The following is a 15478-nucleotide window of genomic DNA, read 5'->3' as shown; positions in this document are numbered from 1 at the left end:
TCTAGTGTCGCAGCCACTGCATGAACATAGCACACATTGGTGATTGACAGTCCGGGACTAGCAGGATGGGGAGGAGTTGCTGCTCTCTCCCTTCTCCTCCCCTCTCCTGCCAGCCCCTCCCCCTAGGGTGGCACAGTCTGGCTTTCAGTCCATGCCAACTGGAGAGGGAGGAGGGGCTGCACTCTTCCCTCTCCTCAGCTCCTCCTTTCCATCTTATGTTCCAGCCCTGGCTTCCTCACTCTCTCTAATGCTGTGCTTGGGTGCTGGGGCTCTGACTTTATGATCTTGTGATAGTCTCCTGCGTTAAGTCTAAGGTGGAGCCACCATCCACGCCATTCTAGGCCCAGGTAATTAAACTGAAATACTGCATATTTGTCACTCACTAGCTGTCATCTTCCTTACGTCACCCTCTTTCCGTCACCCTCTGCCTCTCCCCGTCACCCACTGCCTCTCGCTGTATACCTCTCCCTGTCATCCTCTGCCATGTGGCATATTACGAATTTGGGGTGGGGCAGAGAATGGGAGCCCAAAGCATTGTTTTGCACCTGGGCCACAACTCACAAGTTCCACCACTGGACAGAGTACCAGTGAGTACCTTGCACTCTATGGAAAAAGGAGGCTCATATTATACATAGACATATAGCATAACTCATAACATTAAACATTTTATATTGGTTCACTGCACACATAAGAAGTGGTGCAGTGACACTAGGCAGGGTAACCATTGTCACAGTACAGTCACATCACTATTGCACACGCAGCCACTCCCCCTCCCACAGAGCAGAGGCATACTCCCACAGAGCAGAGACACACGCCCGCACACGCCCACAGAGCAGAGGCACACTCACACAGAGGAGAGACACACGCCCGCACACGCCCACAGAGCAGAGGCACACTCACACAGAGGAGAGACAATCAGAGCCGGCCCTAACGAATATGATGCCCTAGGCAAGATTTTGGCTGGTGCCCCTTAGCACCGCCGCTAGTTCTGCAGGAGATGCCTGGCATGAGTCAGCTGGCAGCTCTGCTAACGTTGGGCGCCTTTTGTTTATGAAAATGCATCTTATTTGCATTACTATGTGGCTAGGATGCACAAGCAGCTTCTGCTGATTAAAATGATATGCAGCATGCCTATATTCTGTGTGTGACTGCGGCTGTATCTGCATATGAAATGCTACATTACAGTGATTTGCAGGAATACACTGCAACGTAGCATTTCGTATGCAGATACAGCCGCAGTCACACACAGAATATAGGCATGCCGCATATCATTTTAATCAGCAGAAGCTGCTGGTGCCCCTAAGCATACCAAATGCCCTAGGCATTTGCCTAGTTTGCCTATGCCTAAGGCCGGCTCTGAGAGACATACACCCACAGAGCAGAGCCACATGCCCACAGAGCAGAGGCACACTCACACAGAGGACAGTGTAGCACAGAACAGAGGTACACTACCACAGAGCAGAGACACACGCCCACAGAGCAGAGGCACACTCCCACAGAGCAGACACACATGCCCACAGAGTAGAGGCACATTCCCACAGAGCAGAGGCACACTCCCACAGAGCAGAGAAACATGCCCACAGAGCAGTGGCACCAGAGGCGGAACTACCCAGGGCCGTCTTTTCGTATGGGCTCAATGGGCTCTTGCCCAAGGGCCCCAGGAGTATAAGGGCCCTAGACTGATAGCTGATGGTCCCCTCTTTCCAGGGGTACCAGATTTTTGAAAATTGGCCCTGGGGAACTGGAGATATTTGACTTGAAAGCAGAGGTCCCCATCCAAGCCTGTTAATTGCTCTTCCCAGTCAGATATCTCAGGTTCTGTCTGATTTAGAGTTTTTCTGAGAGTATAATCCAAAAGCTGCGACTCTCCCCATTCAGTGGACACTGGCAGCTTGTCTCTACTATGCACAGAACCAGAGATATCAGCCTTCAAGCAGCTGGACCCTGCTCCAGCTCCACACGCCTAATATGCAGTTTTAGATTTTCGTTGGTGAATTGCTCTGGCTCCTGAACTCTGAACCCCAAGTCCCCAGAACCTCCTGAAAGGTGAGACTCTCTAGTTTTTTATCCCATTCAAATCTAAGAAATATATCTTCAGGAACTTAAGATATCTGCAGTAAAGCAAGCTGCCCTCCCACCGGAAAACGATAAATATTAAGCCCACTCTACTATCCACCCCTCCCCTACGAATTAAACACCCCCTAACACCCTGGAAGTCATGTACCAGGGCTTCTTCATTGAGCCCAATGCCCCCTTCTACAGTTTAGCCCCATCTGTGCAGTAAAGGAGTAATTAGCAGAAATTACTGCTCCAGGTCCTACATGCTGAGCGGAAGATAGAACACCCCCTACCGCCCGTGGGACATCAAAGCTGCCGCTGATAGCACCCCCCCCTCACCCCTACCGCTGGAGGATGGGTAGGGGGCCCAGTGCATTGCTGTGCCCAGGGGCCTACACTGCTGTTAAGACTGCCCTGGAACTACCGCCAGTGCAACCAGTGCGTTGCACTGGGGCCCGCCTCTGTCCAGGGGCCCAAAGCATGTAATGAGTAAAACTGACTCATAACATGCCGCTGTGTACTGCGGGCAACCGCTGCCCGCAGCACACAGCCGCCTAGAGAGAGAGGAGAGGAGCGCAGCGGTACGGGGGGAAGGAGGAGGAGGGAGGTGGAGGAGGCAGCAGCGCTTTGTTACTGGTTGAGGCACTGCTGCTGCTGTCCCTCTGCTTCACTATAGACTGTCTTCCGCTGCTGTAATGCGCATCCCAGCATTCACAGCGGCGGAGAACAGCCTATAGTGAAGCAGAGGGACAGCAGCAGCGCCTCCACCAATAACACAGCGCTGCTGCGGCTCCTTCCTTCACCTCCCTCCTCCTCCTTCTCTCCTGCCCGGGATCTCTGCCAGAAGCTGCACCGAGGAGCCTGAGCCAGGAGAGAGGGTAAGTATAATTCATTCTCTTTCTTTCTCTCTTTCTTTCTTTCTTTCTTTCTTTCTTTCTTTCTTTCTTTCTTTCTTTCTTTCTTTCTTTCTTTCTTTCTTTCTTTCCAAAAAGGGGGACTGTCTGCCGTAATGTGCAAAAAGGGGGAATCTGCCTGCCGTGATGTGTAAAAAGGGGATGCTGTCTGCCGCAATGTGTAAAAAGGGGGAATCTGCCTGCCGTGATGTGTAAAAAGGGGACGCTGTCTGCCGCAATGTGTAAAAAGGGGGAATCTGCCTGCCGTGATGTGTAAAAAGGGGACGCTGTCTGCCGCAATGTGTAAAAAGGGGGAATCTGCCTGCCGTAATGTGTAAAAAGGGGACGCTGTCTGCCGTTATGTGTAAAAAGGGCACGCTGTCTGCCGTTATGTGTAAAAAGTGTACGCTGTCTGCCATTATGTGTAACCAGAGCACGCTGTCTGCCGCTATGTGTAACAAGGGCACGCTGTCTGCCGTTATGTGTAAAAAGGGGACGCTGTCTGCCGTTATGTGTAAAAAGTGCACGCTGTCTGCCGTTATGTGTAAAAAGTGCACGCTGTCTGCCGCTATGTGTAAAAAGGGCACGCTGTCTGCCGCTATGTGTAAAAAGGGGGACGCTGTCTGCCGTAATATGTAAAAAGGGGGACGCTGTCTGCCGTTGTGTAAAAAGGGGACGCTGTCTGCCGTAATGTGTAAAAAGGGGAATCTGTCCGCCGTAAGATGTAAAAGGGTCTCTACCTTGTGTAGTGGTGCTACTGTGCGGCGTAATTTGAATAATGGAGACTACTGTGCACCGTTTTATGAATTGGTATTATTTTGTGGCCACACCCCTTCCCCATGAAGCCATGCCCCTATGTATTTTTGCGCGCGCCTAAGGCGCGCACTGCCCCTGTTTTGCATGCAGGGGTGGAGCTCCGATGCCGTTTCTTTCACACATAGCTAAAATGTCTAGTTACGGCACTGTTGCTAGGTATCCATTTCTCTGGCCCTGAGCAGGTCCCCCTCACAAGATCCTCTCCAGGGGTGAGGCAGTGGACTTGGATGGGATGGGGGGGGGGGGGGAGGGCAAAGCATTTTGTCGCACCTGGGCCCACCGCTCGCTAGTTCCGCCACCAGTGTCGGACTGGGGCATGTAGGGCCCACTGGGGGAATGCAGTGGCAGGGGCCTATGTTAGGGGTGTGGCCATTCTGCAGAGGGGGTGTGGCCTACCACCTCATTGGTTTGACTAACAATTAGAGAGTGCAACATCTGGGCCCCTTCATAAATATATACAGTAAATTCAGCTGCTGCATGCATGATAATGTACCAGATTAATAACAGCAATGCACTGTAGAAAATACACCATAGTCCAGTATAAGGTAACATATGTATAATGTATAATTCAAGTGCACAGTCTGGAACCTTATCCTTAGAGCAGGACGTGGGCCCCCAGGAAGAAGGGCTCACCGGTGGTTTCCCCTGTACCCCTGTGGGCCAGTCCAAGCCTGTCCGCCACTGAGTGGCACACTCCCACAGAGCAGAGGTAAACTCCCACAGAGCAGAGACACACGCCCACAGAGCAGAGGCACACACCCAGAGAACAGACGCACACTCCCACAGTGCAGAGGCACACTCCCACAGAGCATACGCACCACTCCCGGGGCAGGCACACACACACACACACACACACACACACACAGAGTAGGTGCACAGACTCCCAGGGAAGGCGCAGGCACTCCCAGGGCAGGCGCACACACCCTCAGAGCAGACACACATACCCGTAAAGCAGGCGCACACACCCACAGAGCAGAGGCACACACTAACAGGGGGCAGCGGCAGACAGTGTACTGGGTACACAATCCGGCCACCATTTAGGGTTACACACCCACATACATCGACCCCCCCACCCCAGAGCCGGATTAAGGCTATAGGGGGCCCGAGGCACCTCAGACAGTCAGGCCCCTAATAAAGAGGCAGGCCGATTAATTATATGAACATGTGTGTTTGTGTGTGTGTATATATATATATATATATATATATATACTAGTGGTAATGGTCGGCACTCTCAGATATAAATTCACGCTGCCCTGGTGCCCTCCTTGGTGTATGCACACCAATTGGTATATATCTGGAGATGGGCGGCACTCACGGGACTTGTTCAGAAAATACACGGGACAGCACCCGTGAACATCAACGTTTCGATTTTATTAATCGTCTTCAGGATAAAATACATACCAAAACGACAAACATTTATAACTCACCAAGTGAATGCACGCCTCCTCCTGCCGCCAGGCTCCGGGCGTCCGTCCACTCCCGATGACGTCACCCCACCGCGACATGCGCCCTCCAGCGCTCACACCAAGATCCGTGCCGGACTCCCGTTGCCTAGCCACAGCAAGAGGCATAATCATGTGACTTGCCACCACCATACTACATAAAAAAAACATGAATAAAACGTGTTTATGAACAGCTAAAAAGCGATCCATCCCACCCTGCTAGCTGCAATTATGTATCATTATCTAGTCGACTGTACTACACTATACTAAGCATATATATTTTATTAGACACATCTAAACTAAACAGAAACAGACTGTCATAATACCCTGTTATTAGTACTTATTACAGAAAACAATTTAATCCAAAATTCTCATTCAGGCCATGTGGGGATACAGTATTTAATCTATGTATCCACCTAGCCTCACATTGCAAGAGGGACCTATCCCTGTCACCGCCTCTCACTTTTTTCTCTACTTGGTCTATGATCTTATATCTTAAGGTGGATAGTCCATGTTTATGAGTTCTAAAATGCCTGGCTACTGGTTGTTCTTGAGCCACTATTTGGCCCTCGACTGCTTTTCTAATGGATGAACGATGTAGGTTCATCCGTTCTTTAAATTGTCTGGTGGTCTTCCCTATATAGAGAAGACCACAAGGACACCTAATAAAGTACACTACATGAGTGCTTGTACAGGTTAGGACTTTCTTAATAGGAATACGTTTACCAGTGTGGGGGTGCGCAAATGTGTCACCTTTTTCAAGGTAACTACACGTAGTGCATCCCACACACCGGTAGCAGCCAGGTTTTCTGGTAAGAAAATTAGGCTTGTTGAGAATTTTAGTATTTTCAGAAATATCATTTTTCACCAACCACTGTTTGAGGTTTTTACTGCGTCTAAAACTTGGCATTATCTTTGTTTTTTCAAAGACCTTAAGGTCCGGATCAGTGGTGACTAGTGGCCAGAGGGTTTTGGTCTCTTTCACCACCAGTTCACTCTGTGCATGAAATTGTTGTACAAATGGTATTCTAGGTTCATCTCCCAATTTGTGCTTATTAGTTACTAATACCTGTTCTCTGGGCATCGATAGAACTCTTTTTTTGGCCTCAAGCAATTGCTCATATTTATACCCTCTTGCCAGAAATTGTATAATCATACGGTCAATTTCAATATTTGCATCATCTACAGTATCACAGATGCGATGTGCCCTAACAAATTGAGAGAAGGGAAGCCCTTCCTTGGTTGCTCTAGGATGCTGACTGGAATGATGTAACACATTATTGCGATCAGTTTTCTTCCTATATAGGGTGGTATGTAGTCTACCATCTCTAAGTTGAATGGTGACGTCTAAATAGTTTACCTCGCAATCACTAACGGTATACGTAAATTTGATATGTTCATTGGCTAAATTAGCTCTTGTCATTAAATCATGGAAGTCCTCCTCCTCTCCTAGCCAGATGATAAACAGATCATCTATGTATCTTAAGAAAACCAAAAATTTAGACGCTATGTTGGAATCAGAAAAAAAGATTTCTCGTTCCACCTCAAACATGTAGCTGTTTGCAAAGGCCGGGGCCACACAGGACCCCATTGCACAGCCTTGTTGCTGTAAGTACCATTTGTTGTTAAATAAAAAATAATTATTCTTAAGGGTCAGTTCTAATAAACCAATAAAAAATGAAATATCCGGGCCAGTATACAGTGGACTATCAGTAAGGAGTCTCCTTATATATATATTCTGTATATATAAATATACACACATACGTATATGCAGGGGTTAAAGTGAGCCGGAACGGGGCGGAACTGCGCTCCGTCAGTTCCACCAGGAGACGGAACGCAGTTCCGCCTCCCCCGGCTCACCTAACCCGATGTCCCGGGCGGCGCTGAAGGGAGATGCCGGGCGCCCGCTGAGATCGCGTTACCAGCGGGCGCCCGTCTCCCTCTCCGCAGCGGCAGCCGGAGCTCAGTACTGAGCTCCGGCTTCCGGCTCTGTTAGTGCGCGCTATGGGAGAGACGTCATGACGTCTCTCCCATAGTGCCGAGGAGCGGGCGGCGAGAGAGGACTGCGGCGGGAGCGGGGCTTGGTAAGTATGGTGCTCCCCCCCCCCTCACTCCTATATGTGTACCACTAGCGGCGTTTCTACTGGGGGCTAGTTACTGGGGGGCTTTTACTACTGGGGGGCTTTACTACTGGGGCAAACTACAGAGGGGCAAAACTACTGGGGGGCTTTACTACTAGGGCAAACTACAGAGGGGCAAACTACTGGGGGGCTTTACTACTGGGGCAAACTACAGAGGGGCAAACTACTGGGGGGCTTTAGTACTGGGGGCAAACTACTGGGGGTATAACTACAAGGGGGCAAACTACTGGGGACATTACTAACTTTGGCAAACTACATGGGGGCTAAACTACAGGGGCTAAACAACTGGGGGCACAACTGCAGGGGGCATTACCACTGGGGGATAAACTACATGGGGCAAACTACATGAGGGCAAAACTACTGGGGGCATTACCACTCAGAGGCTAAACTAAAGGGGGGGGGAGTAAATTGCTGGGGTCATAACTGCAGGGGCATTACCAGTATGGGCATGACTACTGGGGCTAAACTACAGGGGCTTAACGACTAGGGGCAATACTACACAGGGGCATTACCATTAAGGGCATTACTGATGGGGTGCACAGCTAATGAGGGCATTGTAAAGGGGGCACTTCATAAGGGGCACTACTGTTGGGGGCATTGCATAAGGGGCACTACTACTGTGGGCATTGTATAAGGGGTGCTACTGCTGGGGGCATTACTGTATGGGCCGACAAAGAAGCTGCGTTCCCGGTCCGCCCTCCGCCGCTCCACCCCTACCATCGCCGCCGCACTGGAAGCCCAGGTTCCAGACTCCCAGCTGCAGCGGATCTGGGACCAGGACGGCTTTATTATCCCTGCCGCTGCATCGAGCTCCTGTGACCGTGGCGCTACTAGTTCAAATCTGTCGCTGATTGGCTGCCGGTCCGCAGCAGTTTTGAAATATTAGCGCCATGGTCACAGGAGCTCGATGCGGCGGCAGGGATAATAAAGCCAGCCTGGTTCCAGATCCACTGCAGCCGCCCTCAGCCTCTTTTGCCGCCCTGCCCTCGGACCTCTGCGCACCCACAGCCTCCTCCTCCGCACTATCTCCGAGGCCCACAGCCTCCTCCACGTCACGCCTACCACAGCCTACTCATCCACAGCACCGCAGACCACCGCCGCTGCTAAACAGGTAATCTAACCTGCTGCCTTTCTCTCTCCCTAGTCCCTACTGTATTCCCTTGCTGTCACTTTCCATGTCCCTGCTGTCACTTTCCATGTCCCTGCTGTCACTCTCCCTGTCACTCTGTCACTGTATAATGTGAATTTCGGCTCATACCGTGTGCTATAATGTGAATTTCGGCTCATACCGTGTGCTATAATGTGAATTTCGGCTCATACTGTGTGGTGTAATGTGAATTTCGGCTCATACCGTGTGCTATAATGTGAATTTGGCTCATACTGTGTGGTGTAATGTGAATTTGGCTCATACTGTGTGGTGTAATATGAATGTGGCTCATACTGTGTGGTATAAATGTGAATTTCGGCTCATACTGTGAGGTATAATGTGAAAGGGGTCCTACTATTGTGGTGCATAATGTGTATAAGGGGTATATGGTGTGGTAAACTACACTGAAGGGCATGCCCCCTTTTGCGTGGCCACGCCCCCTTGTCAGGAGTGCGCGCGCCTTTGGCGCGCACATAATTGCACCCTTCACTTTTCCATACCCCCACTTCAAAATTTCCACTTGGGTACTACTACTGTGGGCATTATTACTATTGTGTGACCACGCCCCTTTCTTTTTGAGGCCACACCCCCTTTTGCTGCGTGCGCCTATGGCGCGCGCAATACCTTTATTACATGGGCACCGTGGGGAGGGGGGTGAGTTCCACCACCTCTCTAGGACCACTCTAAGCACTGCGTATATGTATACCTACATACATGGTATATATTTACATATATATATATATATATATATATATATATGCTCTGTGGCTGGCTGGCTGGCTGGCAGACAGACTGCTGTGACCACAGACACAGCAGGAGAGCTCCAAGCAGCACACAACCTCTGCGCACCGGGCAGCTTCACGTGCTGACACTGCTGCCAGGGATCCTTCCTTTGCCCTCCCCACAGGCTGCTGCTAGAGACGTTATTGGACAGCTGAGCCATCGCTGTCCTATACGGATATGCTGCGTCAGCGCCGTGCTTCCAGTGTGCACTGCAGTGAGGAGCTGGGCAGCGGAGCGCACAGGGCATCACGAATTGGATCTATAAGAGATCCGATCTGTGGTGGGTGGCGTGGGGCCCTTTTAAACAGGGAGGCCTGGGGTTACGTACCCCCAAGGCCCCCCCCTTAATCTGGCTCTGCCTCACCCCCACATGTTTTGCTTGTTTGTCTGTACATAATCATAAAAACACTGCAGCATAGGGATGGCCATTGACCATCGATGATTCAAAATCATCGATGGTTTATGGCCGATGTAGAATACTTTTGCCTTCGATGGGGGGAGAACCAGTTGGTTTCCCTCCATCGATGGAAAGGTATAACCAAATATTTTTTTCTTTTTTTTTATGTGGTGCCGGGACACTGAGCATAGTTCCGCCCCAACACATGTGAAGCCCCGCCCCTGTATTCTGATTGGCCCATCAGCCAGTCAGTGAAAAAACAGGGATGACCATCGATAGTGGGAACCATCGATGGGTATCCACTGCATAGTTGGCAGCCATTGATGGTTACTTTCCATATTGCCATTGATGGTAACCATCTATGGCAACCACACTGATGGCCATCCCTACTGCAGCATGGGTAACAACTGCAGTACTTCTTTATTCAGCCAATACAACCTACATACACTCCGCACACTGGACTACACCCACTTCCCAGCATTCCCCGTGGTCCTAGTGATAGTCACTGAAGATTCATGCTTTCACATCAAGTAAAGCTGGGCGCACACTAGACCAGGCATTCCCAACCTCGGTCCTCAAGGCACACCAACAGTGCAGGTTTTAGTGATATCCAGGATTCAGCACAGATGGTTAAATCAAAATAACTGAGGTACTAATTAAGGGCCTAATTTAGATCTGATTGTAGCAGCAAATTTGTTAGCTAATGGGCAAAACCATGTGCACTGCAGGTGGGGCAGATATAACATGTGCAGAGAGAGTTAGATTTGGGTGAGGTGTGTTCAAACTGAAATCTAAATTGCACTGTAAAAATAAAGCAGCCAGTATTTACCCTGCACCAGGGGTTAAAGTGAGCAGGATCGGGGCGGAACTGCGTTCCGTCTGTTCCACTTGGAGACGGAACGCAGTTCTACCTCCTCCTGCTCACCTCACCCGATGTGTGCCAGCGCCGCAGGGAGATGCCAGCGGTGCCCAGCTCTCCTCGCACAGTGGAAGCCCAGCGGCAGGAGCTCAGTACTGAGCTCCGCTTCCGGCTCCCGGCTCTAGTGTGCGCTATGAGAGAGACGTCATGACGTCTCTCTCATAGTGCTGGGGAGCCGGACGCCAAGAGATCACAGCGATCGGATGCAGGAGCGGGGCTTGGTAAGTATGGTGTTTTTTTTTTTAAGGCACGTCTACTGGGGCCAAACTATTGGGGGCATTACTATTTGGGGACTAAACTACAGGGGGGCTAAACTACAAGGGGGCAAACTACTGGGGGCATTACTATTTGGGGGCTAAACTACAAGGGGCATTACTACAGGGGGGCTAAACTACAAGGGTGCAAACTACAGAGGGCATTACTACTGGGGGCATTACTACTTGGGCCAAGCTACATGGGGCTAACTACTGGGGGCAAACTACAGGGGTGCATTACTACTGGGGGCATAACTACAGGGGCGCATTACTACTGGGGGCATAACTACAGGGGCATTACTACTGGGGGCAAACTACAGGAGCATTACTACAGCGGGGCTAAACTACAAGGGGGCATTACTACTGGGGGCTAAACTACTGGGGCCATTACTACTTGGGGCAAGCTACATGGGGCTAACTACTGGGGTCAAACTACTGAGGGCAAACTACAGGGGTGCATTACTACTGGGGGCATAACCACAGGGGCACATTACTACTGGGGCATAACTACAAGGGGGCAAACTACAGGGGGGCATAACTACAGGGGCTAAACTACTGGGGGCATTCCTACTTGGGGCAAACTACTGGGGGCTAAACTACTGGGGGCATTACTACTGGGGGGCTAAACTATTTGGGGCATAACTGCAGGGGCTAAACTACAGGGGGTATTACCACTGGGGGCTAAACTACATGGGGCAAACTACATGAGGACTAAACTGCAGGGGCTAAACTACTGGGGGCATTACCACTGGGAGGCTAAACTTAAGTGGGGGTAAACTACTGGGATCATAACTGCAGGGGCATTACTGCTGGGGGCTAAACTACTGGGGGCATAACTACTGGGGCTAAACTACTGGGAGCTAAATGACTGGGGGCATTACTACAGGCAACATTACTACTGGGGGTAATACTACACAGGGGCATTACCATTAAGGGCATTACTAATGGGGGCACTACTAATAAGGGCATTGTAAAGGGGGCACTTCATAAGGTGCATCACTCCTGGGGACATAAGGGGCACTACTACTGGGGGCATTGCATAAGGGGCACCACTACTATGGGCTCTATATAAGGGGCACTACCAGTACAGAGGACATTGCATAAGGAGCACTACTACTGCGGTCATTGTAAAAGGGGCGCTACTGCTGTGGGCATTGTGTGTTACAGGGTGCTACTACTGTGGGCATTATGTGTATTAGGGGTGTAAGAATGCCAAATTGATTTCTCACAAATATTTAAAATGCCAGCTCTAATATATATTGCAGACGCCAGGCGCATCTTATTATCATATACGATAAAAGTGCGCTGTACATCGCAAAACACTGTATCCCATAAGAGAAAACAATACACCCACACATTATCTGAGTTCCAAAGCTCATTGATGTATATATTTGTTATTAAAAAGGATATGGATTCAATATATTACAAAGTACAGTATACCTATAGTTACATGGTTACACTCACACAGTAAGCAGATTTAACTTACAGTTACATACAGTTACATGCCAGCGATACAATACCATTATCCTTTAGTTATATAAATTCGTCTTTCCATATGACTCTCTCTCTCTGTAAAGTAATGCTGGGACTCCATCTTACCCTGAGACCTTGCAGCAACTCTGAGACCAAAACAGGAACTACCTTCCTGTGTGATCAGCAAAATGTGTTATCTAGTTTGGGGGAGGGGACTCTCTCTCATTCATGATGAGTCACTAGTTTCTTTGTATATGCTGAACAGGTTCAGCCTTGGAGACGTCCAAAAGGGCTGGCCTGAGTTTCCTGTCCACCACCTGTTTGGAATATCTATTGTTCTAATAAAAGTGATTTTAGCTTTTATACATGTAATCATAACTATCCGCTGCAATGTCCCACAACTTCACAACAAGCATCAAATGAATCTACACATCAATCTGGTTGCTTCAATAGTAAACATGACAGGTCTATCTGGTTTCGTTCAAATAATACACATACATGACATTACTTCATAAGATAATTTTAAATCATCATGGTGTCTGGCGCTTGATATTGTTATAATTATGTACTGTATGACATAAGTGTCGAATCCATCTCTGTGGCATGTCCGTGTAAATGCGGGTGTTACCATATATTGCTGTGCTCGCTGCGCGTATTTGCAAGTATAGCGACTTATATGTGTGTAGTTTGTATGTTCTCTTTATGTAATATATATTTTTTGACTTCGCCAGTCCACCCTTTGGCAGTAAACAATAACTGTCATCAATTATTAACATAAGAAAAAAATATTTCATACCATAATCGGTGACCTAGACACAAGTATGTATGCATTTCGCAAATCAGACACTTGACTGTATTTGGGGAAGACAGGGAGGAGGACGAGACATCCTCTATATTCACTCGGTGGTCACGGGACCACTGGTTGGGTGTGGGACAACATTCAACCTATAGAGTATGCTGGGACAGTGCTTTGGCCTATAATGTCTGATTTGCGACGAACATTTCACACATACATGTACCTACGTCTTTGTACACTGATGTTTGGATTCGATTGAGGTTCTGCTGGGTAGATGAAGAAGACACAAACAAATCTTGACAGTGACATATACAATTTTCATGATCTATATATTCCTATCATTTTCTGAACATTGTTTCCATTTCTGGAACGTATGCTAGGTTTGTTTAATCATTGAACAAGGGTTTAAGTAGTGTCCTTCCTAAATAACATAAACCTTCGGAGTTCGGGGAGAGACACTCATAAACCTTTCTTCCACATATATTAATGAGCTCTTTATCTGCAATGTGTGAATAGCCATTGTCTGATTGTTCCTGATTATCTCTGAACTCCATAACTACTAGACCTTTGATTTTTCTCTGATTTTAACAAACTGATCGGTTAATCCTGGGATCCTATAAGGAAATCACTCCTTCCTACAGAACCAGTTCCAGTCCCACACTCGACTCCTCATAAAAAAAAACCTCGCAAAAATAGAATATCCTGAAAGAAAATGTTTGTCAGCGGGAAAGAGGGAAAAGAGAAATAGAACAAAACAACTCTTCTTCATAACAAATCAATTACAATGACTGGTCTTTCTGCAGTCCTTTAGTACGCTCAGGTAGTATTCAACAGTGCCGCCTCTCAGTCTTCACGGACACACAGTTCACTTGGAACACACAGTTCACTTTGCTCTCCACCTTGCTCTTTGAACACACAGTTCACTTAGAACACACAGTACACTTGGAACACACAGTTCACAACTCGATGAATGTGAGCAATAACTCCGGGTCAGCGACCTTCTTGCAGTGGGACGAGTGGACCCAAGTCTCTCTTTCGGCGACCTTTAGTGCTGTCAACAAATCTTGGTATGGTCCTTCCCACCTGTCTATTAGGCAACCTGAGCGTAAGAACAATCACACAGTCTCTTGGTTCACAATCAAGACAGTTAGTATTTGGCATACCAGCAATCAACAGTTTCAAGTTCTTTTGTCAAGTTCTCAAATGCTGGCTCATCTCAATAAGGTACTGTACTGTCACCTCATTGGTGTATTTCTGATCACTGTGCGGATCAATCATGATATGAGGTTGTCTTCCAAAAACAACCGAAAAAAAAACACAAATACCAAAACCAAAACCAAATTTCGAAGAGGGTGATTCGTTATGTGAAGATCTGGGAGTGGTTCCGAAGCCACATAATACTAGTGGCAGTATCTATGGTCACAATAGTACAATTTCAAGCTTTGCTCCTATTTCTAGGGGTACCATTATCTACACACAAATTTCTGCGCAATTTTTCTTTGCGGTAAACACAGCAGCATCCGTGGCGGCAGGAAATCCCTCTACCCAGTTTGAGAAAACATCAGTGCACACCAATACATAACAATAATTCCTGGTGTTAACTGTATGAAGTCGATTTGTATTTCCTGAAAAGATCCGTCTGCAGGAGGGATATGGGATGGCTCTGTTGGTATTGCTTTACCAATATTCTTCCTCAAGCAAGTAAGACAGGTCATTGCTCTCTTACCTGCATGAGAATAGAATCCTGGCGCACACCAGTAGGCTCTCATCAGCCTGCACCTACCCTCTTTGCCTAGATGAGTCAGACCGTGTGCCACCTCAGCTAGACTTGGAAGGTATGCTCTGGGGGCTACTGGCTTACCGTGTCCACCTGCCCACAGTTCTGAGGACTCCTGGCCATACCCCTTTGTCCTCCAGACTGCCTTTTCCTGCAGGGAACACAAATTTTTTTCATTTTAATTTTCTATCGTGTGTTTGCAATGTAGAGTACCATGAGCATAACTCAAAAAAAAAAAGACAAAAAGAAAAAAAGAGACATCTCTAGAGGAGAGGAGGAAGAAAATGAAAAAGAAAATGTCAGGTTTGCCATTCACCAACAGACATATCAGTGTCTATACAAAATTTCCCTTCACCAGTATTCCCATTCTCCACCCTTTGTGCATGACAAGGCACACTGCAGTAATACTGGTGTTATCGTGCTGTTGAGATATACTGGGTTTGGGCAGAACTCTGAAGGACCTAGGCATGTGGAGTTTGAACTGTACTTGGGTCCATGTATTGTACCACCCTGTGTGAACGCAAAAGATGAAGAGGAAAACTGTAGAGAAACAAAACAGAGGTTGGTGACAGATGAGTTTGT

The 15478-nt window shown here is 48.2% G+C and overlaps 1 long non-coding RNA gene across 1 annotated transcript in view; it reads right to left on the bottom strand.

Annotated features, from left to right (window-relative positions):
• The window catches only part of LOC134965560 (uncharacterized), a 48291-nt gene that overhangs the window by 2653 nt on the left and 30160 nt on the right, over positions 1-15478 (bottom strand). The window contains exon 2 of the long non-coding RNA XR_010188435.1: positions 5195-5363. This is a non-coding gene — a long non-coding RNA (uncharacterized LOC134965560). The remainder of the gene's footprint in view (positions 1-5194; positions 5364-15478) is intronic.

The sequence above is a fragment of the Pseudophryne corroboree genome, chromosome 10 (genome assembly GCF_028390025.1).
Source record: "Pseudophryne corroboree isolate aPseCor3 chromosome 10, aPseCor3.hap2, whole genome shotgun sequence".
Lineage (NCBI taxonomy): Eukaryota > Metazoa > Chordata > Amphibia > Anura > Myobatrachidae > Pseudophryne > Pseudophryne corroboree.
Note: the sequence above shows the minus strand (reverse complement) of the source record. Positions and strands in the feature narration are given on the sequence as shown.